This window comes from Trichosurus vulpecula, chromosome 1, assembly GCF_011100635.1.
Source record: "Trichosurus vulpecula isolate mTriVul1 chromosome 1, mTriVul1.pri, whole genome shotgun sequence".
Classification (NCBI taxonomy): domain Eukaryota; kingdom Metazoa; phylum Chordata; class Mammalia; order Diprotodontia; family Phalangeridae; genus Trichosurus; species Trichosurus vulpecula.
In genome coordinates, this window is record NC_050573.1 from 150,395,194 (window position 1) to 150,410,052 (window position 14,859).

A 14,859-nucleotide genomic window follows, 5' to 3' on the forward strand; every position below is an offset into this window, starting at 1 on the left:
TAAGCCAGAGCCATTTTACTGGCTTTCTTGGAAATGCAACATAGTTCTTTCAGTACTGAAGACAGTGAGTTAAATGGAAAAGGCACCTAATACCTGTCTCACAGAATGCATAAAGGTTGGTGGCTACCACTAATTTGGAATTAAGAAAGTATACGAGGCCCAGCTGGAGTTTTAGCTCCCCTCAATACTTAGAGGATCTATGATTCCCTCAGTGTGGGCATTCCTTACCCCAACACGTCTCCACTCTTCTATGATTTTTTTGTCTGTCTGTTTTGGGGAGGCAGTCAGGGTTAAGTGACTCGCCTAGGGTCACATAGATGGTAAAGTGTCTGAGGCCAAATTTGAACTCAGGTCCTTCTCACTCCAGAGCCAGTGCTCTATCCACTGCACCACCTAGCTGCCCCCTTCTATTATTGTTTGTTCTGGAAGAGAACCAATGACACCATGAGGGCGATGTCTTGACTTGAGAGTGAACTGGATTTAAGGGAGGCAAGGCTGTGCAAAGTCCCCAGCCTCTCTCTCCTACAGGGTCGTCTGAGTCTAGTGGCAAAACACAGGTCAGAGCAACTGGAGATGGCCCCAATGCAGTGGGAGACCTTGGCCTTTTTAAGCTAAGCTCTTTCCCAGGTCTCCCTCCTATCACTTTTGCTGAATGCTTCTGCTATTAAGCATTAGAGGTGGGACTTAATAGCAATAGTGGCATTTACATAAATGCTTTAAGGTTTGCAAAGTACTTTACACAAGTTAGCATTTTTTATGTGAATGAAAATATTCCTCAATGGGCAGCCAAGCTGGAGATGAACCCTTCCCAAAATTATCCAGGCTGATACCTGAATAACAGATGTAAAGCAGAGTCCCAGGACAACGCTCAAAGCCTTCTCAGCTTGATAGATCTGTTAGATCTTGCCCTCTCCAGGACAGCCTTAAAAAAACCTAGAATAATCTATTCACTACATTGAGGTATGATCACTGAAACCTATCTATAAAAGGTCCGCTTCTTAATTTACTCTTCTCTAAGAGGTCTGCATGCTAAGCTAAAAATGCCTCCCTATGGTAAATGATTCTGTTGGAAGGCAGTGTGGTACAGGGGATGTAGCCGTGACTGAAGTAAAAAGATCTGGTTCAAGTGGTGGACTTGGGGGTCCCAATAGAGTGGAGGACTTGGAATAAGAAGATGTAACTTCAAATCCTGTCTCAGACACTAGCTGAGTGACGTTAGGTAAGTCAATTAACCTTTCTCAGTCTCAGTTTATTTATCTGTAAAATGAGGCTAATAATGAGCACCTCCCTCATAGTGTTGTTGTGAGGATCAAATATGACAACACATGTAAGGTACTTTGCAAACCTTAAAGCGCTGATGTGAATGCTATCACTGCTACTGCTATAGTTCAAATCCTGGCTCTGATGCTTACCACCTGTATGTCTTTTGGAAAGTCCTTTAATTTCCTTAGTCTTCATTTCTTCACCTTTAAAAGGAGAATGTTGGACGAGATGAATGCAAGTCTCTGCTCAGCCCTTGAGCTACGGCCCTATGTTCTATTTTAAGTGGACCTAAGTGATGTTCTTGAGAAACCACAAAAATAGAAAAATACAAAACTTGCCTCGAGTAGAATATATTGATTCTGTGTAAAGAGGATCCGGCCTTGGTTCTTCCTTACCAGGAGACCACAAGCAGTGATCAGCTTAGTCATGATGCATACTGGACAATTCTGAGATGGGCATGAAGAAATAGTCAGAATCCATTCTATATGAGAAGCGTCTGAACTCATTTTCTGGGCTTCTCCACTTCCACACTAACAGCCCTCCCATCCTGGTGATAACCCCAACCCTGAGGTCTGAGAGGCCCCAGCCATGCTCAGTTCACTTGGAGCTCAACTCAATCTCTGGATTTCTCTCTCTTCTAGGGGCCTTGCCCTCTCCTTCAACCCTCCGCCATCCTTCCCTAAAGCTCCCTTTTATAAGTTATCTTCCCCTATTAGAATATACAGTCCTTGAGGGTAGATACTGTCCTGTTTTCTTGTATTTGTATCTTCAGTGATTATCACAATACTTGGCATTGTAAGCTCTTCATAAAGGTAATGTTCTCTCTGTCTCTGCCCCACTCTCCCCTTCTCCCTCACCCTCACCCTCTCCCTTCCACTCCCTCTCCCTCTTTCCCTCCCTCCCTTCAATGTCTCTTTCTGTCTCTCTTTCCTCTCTCTTCTCTCTCCTCTTTATTCTCTTCCTCTATTCCTCTGTCTCCCTCCCTCTCTTCTCTCCTTCCCCCATCTCTCTCCTTCCCTCTCTCCCTCTCCCTCTCTCTGTCTCTGTCTCTTTCATCTCCCTCCCTCCCTTCTTGTACTCTCTCTCTGTCTCTCTCTCTCTCTCTCTGTCTCTCTCTCTCTCTCTCTCTCTCTCTCTCTGTCTCTCTCTCTCTCTTTCCATCTCTCTTTCCTATCTCTTCTTCCCCTGCCCCTCTCTGTGTATGTCTGTCTTTCCCTTTCTCAACTACCTATCTACATCCTAAAGCAGAGAGAACAAAGAGTTGGGAGTCAGAAAAGCTGGGTTCGCAGATCAGGTCTTTCACCTGTATGACCATAGGCAAGCCATTTCAGCATTCTAGGCCTGTTTCCCGGTCTATAAATTGAGAAGGTTGACCTGGATGACACTTTAGGGGTCCTTCTAGCTTTAAATCTGTAAAGACAGCTAGTTGGCACAGTGGATAAAGTGCTGAATCTAGAGATAAGAAAATTTGGGTTCAAATCCAGCCTCAGATACTTACTAAATGTGCGATCCTGGGCAAGTCAACCTTTCCCTCAGTTTCTTCATATGTAAAATCGGGATAACAACAGCACTTACCTCCTGAGGTTGTTGTGTACATAAGTGAGATAATATTTGTAAAGTATTTTTCAAACCATATATATATATATATATATATGTATGCATATGTGTGTATATATACACACATATGTATATACATATACACAAACACATGTATATACATATATACTAAAGATCTATATAAATATATAAAACTATATAAATATATATCTACATAAACCTATATAAATGCTAGCTATTGTTATCCCTATAATCCCATGTTCAATATGAATGTACAAGGCAGTATACTGAGCAAGAGTACTGGAGGTAAGAATTAGAGTGATTTCCAACTTTATCTTTTCCTCAAACTGATTCAAATGATTACTTCTCACCATCAGTCCTGGCATATTTCAAGAGACATTTTACAGAAACACAGAATTTTAAAGTTGGAAGAGACCTCAGCAGCCAACCAGTCCAGCCCATACGCAGAAGGAAATCCCACCATAACATGCATGACAAGCTTCGGAGACCTCCTCCCTTTGTCTCCAGTCAGTCTATTCCACTTAGAGACAACTGTAATTATGGGGAAGTTTTTCTTGCCATAAAGCTTAAGTTTGCCTCTTTGCAATGTCCACTCATGGCTCCTGGGTCTGTCCTCTGGGACCAAACAGACTAAGTCTAATCCCTCTTACGCATGACAGCCCTTCAAATACTTGACCCCAGGCATGATATCTCCCCTGAGTCTCCTCTTCTCCAGAGTTAACATTTCTAGTTCTTTCAGCTAATTCCCATGTGAAGTGGACTCAAGGCCCTTCAACATCCTGGTTTCCCTCCTGTGGACATTCTCCAGTTTATTAAGGATTTAGATCATGAGTTCACTGTGCCAGCATCATAAATATTTCTACTGTGAACAGTACTGTGAACGCCCTGACACACAACCCATTTACAACTCTATAGACAAACTAGTATACTCTGAGTGGCAGCTTAGGGGCAGCCAGGTGGGTCAGTAGTTAGAGTATTGGACATGGAGCTAGGACAAAGGTGGGGAACCTGAAGCCTGAAGGCCATGCATGGCCCCTCTACATCCTCAAATCCTTAATAAAAGGATTTTTTTCCGTAAAACTTGGACTCAGGCAAAAGGCTATACCCAAGGACCTAGAAGGCACACATAGCCTTGAGGCCACAAGTTCCCCACCTCTGAGGTAGGAAGATCTAAGTTCAAATCTTCCTTCAGACACATCCTAGCCATGTGATCCTGGGTAAGTCACTTAACTTCTCTCTACCTCAGTTTCTACTTCTGTCAAATGGGGATAACAAGAGCACCTACTTCATAGGGTTGAGGATAGAACAATATAATATATGCAAAGTGCTTTATAAATCTTAAAGTGCTATGTAAATTTTAGCTATTTTTAATCATGAGTGCTTGGAGTGAAATTTCATACACAAGCATCCTAGCGCTGGGTATAATAGAATTCTTGCATGCACAGTGCCTCGTGCAGAATAGAGTTAAATCACCTGTTCATAGGCACAGTGCTCAGGAAGCTGTTTTATAAGACAGAAATCTAATCAGAGAAGCTAAAGATTACAATCTTTGGATCTCTCTGAGAGCAAAAAGGCTTAGGGCCAACTCAATCCAAGTCACATTTTGCTTGCAATACAGACAAAAGTCAACCAAGGATAAACTACAGTTAGTTATATGCTACCTTTGCAGATACTGAACACAGATAATTAACACAATAATAATCTACAAGGGAAGGATGGTGAAAGCACCATACTTTTTTTTTTGCACATTTCTGCACCCCAAAGCAAAATTATTAAAATGGTGTTCTCTAAATAGGGATAAAATAACAGTTAATAGAGTGGAGAAAACTCATTTTTTAAAATCAAAAGCTCTGGTTATCCCTAAAGATTTACTGTTCCACTTGAAAGTCATTACAGTACAGGATTATTCTCTTTCATATTTCAAATCAGCCAGATGCCCAATGAGGTCATATTAAGATAATAAAGAAGTAACAAAGTTGTAGTGAGTAAAGTTGAAGCCACAATGTAATAGCAGTTGCTGGTCTGAAACATGAAAGGAGAGCCCCTTGCAAGCATCTTTGTGGCACAACCCCAAAGACATACATTAGCAGAGAAAGTGGCTAACTACTTAACACTCATGGCTTTGTGACGAAAAAAAATAAATTAAGGCTCAGCTAAATCATAGGTCTTAGCTGATCTCCAAGCTTCTTTAAGCTTTATAATCCTAGGATTCCAGGAATATATTTGGGAAGAGAGGGAATACTGCATAATGGATAGGCAAGCCTTGAAGTCAAAGAGGATGTGGGTTTGAGTTTTGCTTCTGACATACACTGTGTAATCAGTCATGGGCAATTCACTTAACTTCTCAGTGCTGTGCACAGGTTTCTGAGCCTCCAAGTTATGGATGAGTTGTTCATTTGCATCAGTGGTGGGTGTTTCTACAGGGGGTGTTCCCCTACCCCCGTGAAATCATAGCTCAGGACTGACTAAAAACAATTGGGAACATGCACAAAATATACACAAAACTTGGTGAACTTAGATGGAATGCTTAATCTTGAACCTAATTTGTCCTAAATAGCAAATCAATTCTTATATGCACACCTTGGCATTATTCTTTTCTATGAAAACCAATGTAATCCTAAACTTTTAAAAATTATCCTATTTCTATTGGCACCATTTTTACATCATGTTCATTTTTAATATATCCCACTCCCTTCTCCTATCCATCCTTTTAAACAAATATTTAAAAAGAGAGAGAGAAAAAAAAAAGCAGTACAGGAGAACTAACCAAAAATTGGGAGGCATTTAGTTTCTTCCTCCTAGCACCTCTCCTCATCTCTTGATGGGATGGGGAAAACATATTATTGAAGAAAGAATTATGTAACCCCTAAGTAATATAAGTACAATCAAACAAAACAAATTCCCACATTTTGGGGCACATCTAAAATGCATTTGTTACTCTTCAGATTGGTTCATCATCTCTCTGTCATGAGATGGGCTACACTCATCTCTATCAGTCCTTTGGAACTATAGTTGGTCATTTCATTGATCACAGTGTCTTTCAGGATTGTTCATTTTTACATTAATGATGTTAAAGCATAAATTGTTCTGATGGCTCTGCTCATTTCACTCTGCATCAATTCATAAAAGTCTTTATCTCTTTGCAGCTGTCTTTTTCCCTCATTTTTATAGGCCAATATTATTACATGATATTCACATGCCATATTTTGTTCATCCATTTCCCAATTGATGGGTATCCTTTAATTTCCAATATTTTTACCACCACAAAAAGAGCTGCTTTAAGCATTTTGAACATATAGAACATTTTCCACTTTCATTGAACTTTTGGGGGATGTGGGCCTAGCAGTGATACAACTGATATAGTCAAAGGGCATGTAATGCTTAGTAACTTTTGGACTATAATTTCAAATTATGGTTAGACTCATTCACAGCTCTACTAATCATGTATCAATGTGCCTGTTTTTCCACAGCACTTCCAACATTTGTCATTTTCCTTTTTCTGTCACCTTTTCTAATATACTGGGTGTGAGGTAGAACGTCAGAATCGCTTGAAATGTACATTTCTCTAATTATTACTGATTTGGAGTATCTTTTTCATATAGCTATTTGGCCTAGGTTTCTTCCTTGAGAATTGCCCATTCACATCTTTATATCATTTGTCAATTGGGGAATGGCTCTTATTCTTATAAATTTGAGTTAGTTCTTTACATATATTTGAAATGAGACTTTTCAAAGAGAAACTTACTGAAAAAGTCTTAAACCTGTCCAACTATCTCACCAATGTGGGTGAGTAGTACCAGGGGAATCAGGTCAGAATAATCAATTTAATAAATGTTGATTGAATAGCTATTATATGTAAGATATTTTGTCTATTGCCATCACTGGAAGTGTTAAAGTCAAGTCAATAAATTCAATTCACCAATTGTTTAAGTGGCTGCTATGAACCAAGTGCTGTCCAATATTTTTCTAACTCTACCACAACTGAGCTTATTCTTAAATAAAAGGCCAATGTGGACGCTCCCTCAACAAGGTAGATTATCATCTTAGTTTATTATCTTAGAGAGTTTTACGAGGCTCAGAAAAGTTGTGATTTGCCTAGGGTTACACAACTACTGACAGAGGGGAGAGATTTGAACCCACTTATTCCTGACTCCAAGTTCACTGCTCTATTATGCCATGCTCCTTCTCAAACTAAAGAAAATGAATATAGAATTAAGTGTTTTAAAATCTGACTGCTCAAATGCTTCCTTGATATGGAAATTTAATCACACCTGCTTTGTGTTTATGAGAGATAACCTAAGCTCTCTATGTTCTACATTTTCCTCCACCTCCTTCCATGTAGAGGCAAAAAAAAAATCTAAAGCCAATCGGAGCAGAATACATTACAAACTTAAGAGTTTCAAATGCTAATATTGTACTTGAAACCCAAATACATGAATTTTCTTTTCTATTACCGGCTAGTGGTTTCTTCCACCCACATGTCTCAAAAATAATAATAATATCTGCTGTGGCTTACAAGACTAGGCTACTTTGTGTTTTGAAACAGGATATTGCTTTTTTCTTTGTCATTATTTACGGCATTTTTATCTATAGAAAGAAGAGAAGAAACCCTAGTGATAGACTTGTGTCCTGATCATACATTTAGTGGATGCATTTTAGCCAAAAAAAAAGGCAATGGACAACATTACACAAACTGTACTATGCTAGGATAAATTCAGGAGAGGGTACTGCGCTCTTCTTGCATGTTTCCAATGACTAGGATTGCCCTTTAAATAATTTCTCCCCTGAGGATTGTACCTCATGGGGGAGCATGAAGTGTTTACATTTAGAGGCAGACTATTTAAAAAGCAATATGCTTCCAACAAAAATGGAAATCAGGAATTTCATTGGAACTATAACTTTTGGACTCCAAAGAGCAAGCATAAAGTATATGCTGTTAAATAATGCAATAGTCTCTTAAATAGATTTTAATGATATCTTTTGTTTTTACATCACTTATATTTTCTCCTATATCCTTTCCCTTCTGCTCTCTTAAGGAGCCAACCCTTTTAATAAAGTTTTTTTTATAATGAAGAAGAGGAAAAATCTATTAAAACCAAACAATACACCAAAAATGATGTTATATGCTATAGTCCATATCTTTGGACTCCATCCTCCACGGAGGAGTTGGGGAAAGTATCTTCTCATATCTCCTTGTTGGGGCCAGTCTTAGTGCAAAAGCCCCAGAAACAGTTAAAACAACAAAGCTGTGAGCATCAATCTAACGGAGAACAGGAAGAATGTTGCAAAGATTTGCATGGAGTGTATGACATTTACATTTCTGCCACAGCTATCTGACTCTTCCAAACGTAGGTTATTCTCTCTCTGAGAAGAAGAGATAAAGAGACTTGAGATATGCCTTTCCATACTCCTTCAAGACAAAACCACAATGGGGGGGGGGGAAGAGAGAAGTCTCAAACAAAGTATATTTTAATAGAGAAATATTTTATGGAAAAGTGAAACAATTCCACAAAAATAAAAGTGGGGTGCAATGCGGGGAGAGATCTGAAGTGATAGATGGGGCAAATACCTCACCAGCAGGTTTTAGAGAAGAAGAATGTCAGGGCTGTTGTGAAGATCAAACGAAATAAAATCTATAGAGCACTTAGCACAGTATCTGATGCATTCTAGACCCTTAATAAATGCATGCTACTTTCCCTTCCTCCTAATCAAAAGGGCTTTAAAATTAATAAAACAGAATGAAGATAAAAGTGCCCAGGTTTACCTATCAAGCTAGATAGCATAAAGAGGGTATTGATGAATAAAAAAAAATATAGCAATTGAGACATCCAAAAGTTTATAGGAAACTGAAATCCAAGAAAGAAGATATTAATATTATCCAATGTTAAATGCCTAAGATTTCTGAAGCTTAGGCAATAAATAAGAGGAACAAGACCTCCCAAAACAAGGGAATAAGTTCAATTTCACAAGTATCTATGAATTTGTCAGAAGAACCCCATTACTCAAAAATGATATCCCTTATTCAAAAGATCATACAAAAAGTCTAAGATAATGCCCCTTCCAACCCAGTTTCGGAGTTCAAATTTAAAAGAAAGGAAAAAGGCCAAAAAAGAGAGCAAAAATGACAAAAAAGAATCTAAGCATAGAAAGTTATTATGGCGACAGGGAAGACCAATACGCAAACTTAGAAGAGAACAACAAAGTCAAAATTTCTACGGGCAAAACCCCAAAGAAAAATGGGAAGTAGTCTCAAGCCCAGAAAGAACTCATGGAACAACTCAAAAAGGAGCTTACAAATCATATAAGGGAGGTAGAAGAAAAAAATGGGAAAACAAATGAGTGATGCAAGAAAATTATGAAAAGAGTCAACAGCTTGGAAAACTGCTTAAAAAGTAGAACTGGCCAAATGAAAAGGTGATAGAAAAATCCACTGAAGAAAGTAACTGCCTAAAGAGTATAATTGGCCAGATGGAAAAGAAAGTACAAAAGCTAATTGAGGAAAACAACACCTTAAAAGTTAGAATTGGGCAAGTGGAAGCTAATGACTCTATAAGACATCAAGAATCAATCAAATATATTCAGAAGAATGAAAAAAATGGAAGAAAATATAAAATACCTCATGGGAAAAACAACTAACCTGGAAAACAGATTCAGGAGGGACAATACCAAACCACTGGACTACCTGAAAGACACAATCGAAAGGAGCACTGGACAGCATCTTTCAAGAAATGATCAAGAAAAACTGATGTCCTAGAACCAGAGGCATTGAAAGAATCCCACAATCGCCTTAGGAAAGAGATCTCAAAATAAAAACTCCAAAGAACACTATAACCAAATTTCAGGATTAGCAAGTCGAGGAAAACATACTACAAGCAGCCAGAACGAAACAATTCAAATATCATGGAATCACAATCTGGATTACACAGGACCTGGCAGCTGCCACATTAAAGGCTCAGAGGTTTGTAAAGGCAATCAGTGAATGGGAAGATCTTCCCCACCCATCTGACTGGGCTTTGGGGGCGGGGCTCTCAGGGTCCTGGAGGGCATGGCTGTGGTGGGAGGAGCTTGCTGAACAGTTGGAGCAGAGCTAAGAGGCAGTTGGTGAGGCAGTTGGAGAGAGTAGTTGAGAGTTGAAGGAGAGAGGAAGTAGTCAGCTAACTGGAAAACAGCTTGGAGATTGGGCGGAAGCAGCGACCACGGTGGCAGGTGCTACAAAAAGGCAGGACTGACCCTCATGGAGACTGGAGAGTGCTGAGCAGGGGCTTGAGGCCAGTGGGTGGTCTTCTTGCCGGAGGGCCCTGGCATTGGGGGGTGGGGGGGAAGCACTAGTATGTCTTGGCTTGCTGCCATAATGTTTTTCTGTGGCCTCCTGGTCATTATTGTGAGATGGGCATACTGGTTTTGGAAGATTCTTGCCAGGATGTCGAATTGGGGACACTGGTCCGTGAGTCTGCTATTTTTGAGTTTCAATAAATGCTTTAAGTCTTCTGCCTTTCACTTAGAGAATTCCTTATATCCTGTGATTCTGGACCATTCAGGCATATTCATGGTTATCGTTGAAATCATGAATTCTGCCTTACTGATATAAGGTCATGGAACATGATTTTGTGGAAGGCAAAGGAGCTACAACCAAGAATCACTTATCCAGCAAAAATAAGCATAATGCATCAAGGGGGAAAACGGTCATTCAAAGAAAAAGAAGAGTTTCAAGCTTTCATAAAGAGAAGCCCAGAACTAAACCAAAAGTTTGACCTCCAATATCAAGACCCAAGAGAAGCATAAACAGGTAAAAAGGGAAAAGAAAACATAAGGGATTTAATAGAGCTAAACTATTTACATCCCTAAATGGGAAGATGATAGTAATTCTTAAAATTATATCACTCATAGTACAGCCTGAAGGAATACATACATATATATACACACATATTATATATATACATATATATATATATATAATATATATACACACACATATATGTACAGACAGACAATATGGGTGTAAGATGAGGAAATAATGTAAAAAAATTAGGGGCTGAGAAAGAGGAGTACAATGGGTGCAGAAGGAAAGGCGAGGTAGAATGAGGTAAATTACTTCACATGTAGAGGCACAAAAGACCTATTACAGTGGAGGGGAAGATGGGAGAGTACATTATGAGAATCACTTGAACCTTACTCTCATCAGTATTGGCTCAAAGAGGGGATCATATATACAATCAGCTGAATATAGAAATCTATCTTACCTGACAGGGAAGTAGGAGGGAGGAGATCAGGTAAAGGGTAGTGGTGGTGGTGGTGGTGGTAGAGATTGACAGAAAGGAGGACAGATCAGGGGAGGTGATAGGCAAAACACTGGTGAGGAGGGAAAGAGTGAGAGGAGAAAGGACAAACAAAAGGAAAAATAGGATGCAAGGAAATACACAGGTAGCAATCATAACTGTGAATGTGAATGGGATGAATATTCCCATAAAATGGAAGCAGATTGCAAAGTGCATAAAAATTCAGAATCCTACAAAATGTTGTTTACAAGAAACACACTTAAAACAAAGAGACATACACGGGGGCTACGTAAGGGGCTGACACAGAATCCATTGAGCTTCAGTTGAAGTAAAAAAAAAAAGCAGGGTAGCAATCCTGATCTCAGACAAAATAAAAGCAAAAATAGACCTGATTAAAAGAGATAAAGAAGGAAACTACATCTTGCTAAAAGGCACCATAGATAATGAAGCAATATCAATACTAAACATATATGCACCAACTGGTATATCCACATTCTTAAAGAAGAAATTAAGTGAATTACAGGAAGAAATAGACAACAAAACTATACTAGTGGGGGACCTCAAACGTTTCTCTCAGAACTTGATAAATCCTACCAAAAAAGAAACAAGAAAGAAAGTAAGGAGGTAACTAGTAGTTTAGAAAAGTTAGCTATGACAGACCTTTGGCATGATTTAGACATAAAGCATGATACCATGAGCAAATTAGAAGAGCAAGGAATAATCTACCTGTCAGATCTATGGGGAGGGAAAGAATTTATGACCAAACAAGAAATACAAAGCATTACAAAATGTAAGACATATAATTTTGGTTATATTAAATTTAAAAGCTTTTATATAAACAAAAAACAATGCAACCAAGATTAGAAGGAAAGTAAAAAGCTGGGAAACAATCTTTACAGCAAGTTTCTCTGATAAAGTCCTCATTTCTCAAATATATACTGAGTCAAATTTATGAAAATATAAGCCATTCCCTAATTGATAAATGGGCAAAAAAAATAGGAACAGGCAGTTTTCAGATGAAGAAATCAAAGCCATCTATAGGCATATGAAAAAGTGCTCTAAATCACTTTTGATTAGAGAAATGCACATTAAAACAACTCTAAGGTATCACTTCACACCTAACAGATTAGATAATATGACAAAAAAGGAAAATGATAAATGTTGGAGAGGATGTGGGAAAACTGGGACACTTGTTATTTGGTAGAGTTGTGAAGTGATCCAACCATTTCTGGAAAGTGATGTGGATATATGCCCAAAGGGCAACCAAACTGTGTATACCCTTTGATCCAGCAATACCACTACTAGATCTGTATCCCAATGAGATCATAAAAAAAAGAAAAAAGGGCCTACATGTGCAAAAATATTTATAGCAGCCCTTTTTGTGGTGGTGAAATAGTGGAAATTAAGAGGATGCCCTTTAATTGGGAAATGGCTGAACAAGCGGTGGTATATGAATGTAATGGAATACTATTGCACAATAAGAAATGATGAACAGGCAGATTTCAGAAAATCCCCAAAAGACTTTATAAACTGATACAAAGTGAAATGAGCAGAACCAGGAAAACACTGTAAACAGTATCAGCAACATTGTGTGATGATCAGTTATGAATGACTCAGCTCTTCTCAACAACACAATGATCCAAGACAAGTTCAAAGAACTCATGGAGGAAAGTGCTATCTGCATCCAGATAAAGAACTAATAGACTCTGAATACAGACAGAAGCATAGTTTTTTTACTCACTTTATACCTTTTTGCATTTTTTTCCTTTTGATCTGTTTCTTCTTTTACAACTGTGACTAATATGGAAATAAGTTTTACATGATAGCATATATACATATAGGGGAGGAAAGGAGGGAGAAAAAATTGGAACTCAAAATCTTATAAAAATGAATGCTAAAAATTGTAGACATGTAATTGGGAAAAAATAAAATTGTATTAAATAAAGTGGAAAAAATGACTGAGTAAATAAGTCATCTTGACTATTATAAATACCCAAATTAATATAAAGGACATATGAAGAAAGACACTATTTGCATACAGAGAAAGAACTGATAAATAGGTGTACAGAATAATTTTACATATTTATCTATTTGTGGTTTAATGGTAACCATCTTTGGGAGCAGGAAGGAAAAAAGGAAATTTACAAGATTAGTATATATTTAAAAGGAATAGCAAATTTTACATAATAGATTTGCAGTTTCACGTGCAATAGTCTTTTTTTATACTCTGTTATGGAAATGCTTGTTTTATTCCATAAATTAAAAAGAAAATAAATTTTTTAAGTTGTCCCTGCCCTCAAGGTGCTTACATTCTAATGTAAAATAATACATATAAATCAGCATCTACAGAACAGATGAAAGGCAACTTCTGAACCAAGGAAGAATACCTGAACCAATTCAGGTACTCTCTGAATTGAAGGTCAGGAGGGAGAACATTCAGAAAAAAAAAAAAAAAAAAGAAAAAAAAAAACAACCTTGCAGGACAGTGAAAGTTTAAAATACAGGGAGTGATCTGTTTTAGACCGGTAAGCTATGAGAGGGGGCTGGCAACACTTCCCTGTGTAGTACGTTTGACTATATAAATAATCATCATTGCTTTGCAGCAGGGACAGTGGCCTGACATTTCTGCAAGGGAAGCTTGGGGCCTCCCAGGAGAAGGGGAAGTGTTGTTTACCTCAAACACATTCATTATCCAATAATGGAAAGTGTGAGGCATTGTATATCCTCCAGGCAAAACTAACCTTGCAGAAGTCTCAAACTGAGTTTACAAAGAATTTCAATGCCTCAAATTCTCCTTGGCCAGGGGACAGATTATCTGACCTAATGGGAGCTTTCCTTGGCCAGGTCACTTCTGTCATCTCACCTACATAGATACTGTTAGGTAGGAGGGAAGATCCTGTATAGTCTGTTAAAAAATATTTACACCCAGGGGCCTTTTCACATTTGTCTTAAAACCCCAGAGGACTGTTCCTTTAGAAGGAGTCACTGAGTTCATCTTTTTCCAGGGCCAGGACAGAGTTTGTACTGGTGTGGTCGCAAAAGTCTGTTTTTAAAGTCCCACATCTTGAAGCTTTTGAAATGAAACCCAATCCGTGCAGAGCTATGTGATCAGTGTGGGAAGGAATGTGAGACTTCAACTCCCAAGACTTTTCCCAGGACCCCCTTTCCCCAAACCTTACCTCCAACCTTCACATTCATCTTTCCCTTGGCTTGGTACAGGCAGTTAACTATTTGAGAAGATAGCTTATCATATTTGAGCTCATTTTTTTTTCATCGACTTATCTAGCAGGGCTTACACAGCACAGTGTCGGGACCGTCTCTGTGCACACAAGCACCCACCAGGAAGAAAAATGAGATCCAACAAGAGGGCAAGTGAAATCTATCCACCAATCATCTGTTCTATATTTACAGGGTGCCTACTATCTGCGACTCAAACAGGTAAATCTGGTGGCACAGCCAGAACCTATTTGGGATCCATCAGGCTAAGAAATGAAGGGAATTTTTGGAATGCCAGTCCTACACAGGGCACTGACTTATAATTCATTTGATGCTTTATGTATTTGTACATCAAAAAATGCATTAAGACCGCCATGCCTCAGTGAAGCATTGCTACTGGATGCTTTTTAATATTCTGACCAACCCTGTACCATACAACCACCTAGCCCTCTTTGGGCCCTCTCCAAGATTTCTCTATAAAGAAGGATTTGTGAGAGCCAGAAAGTCAGCACAAAAGTATGAGATG

General features: G+C 38.6%; 1 protein-coding gene across 1 annotated transcript in view; it reads right to left on the minus strand.

Annotated features, from left to right (window-relative positions):
• Positions 1-14,859, minus strand: part of CPQ (carboxypeptidase Q) — a 642,525-nt gene that overhangs the window by 146,131 nt on the left and 481,535 nt on the right. The gene's annotated exons all lie outside the window — the stretch shown is intronic.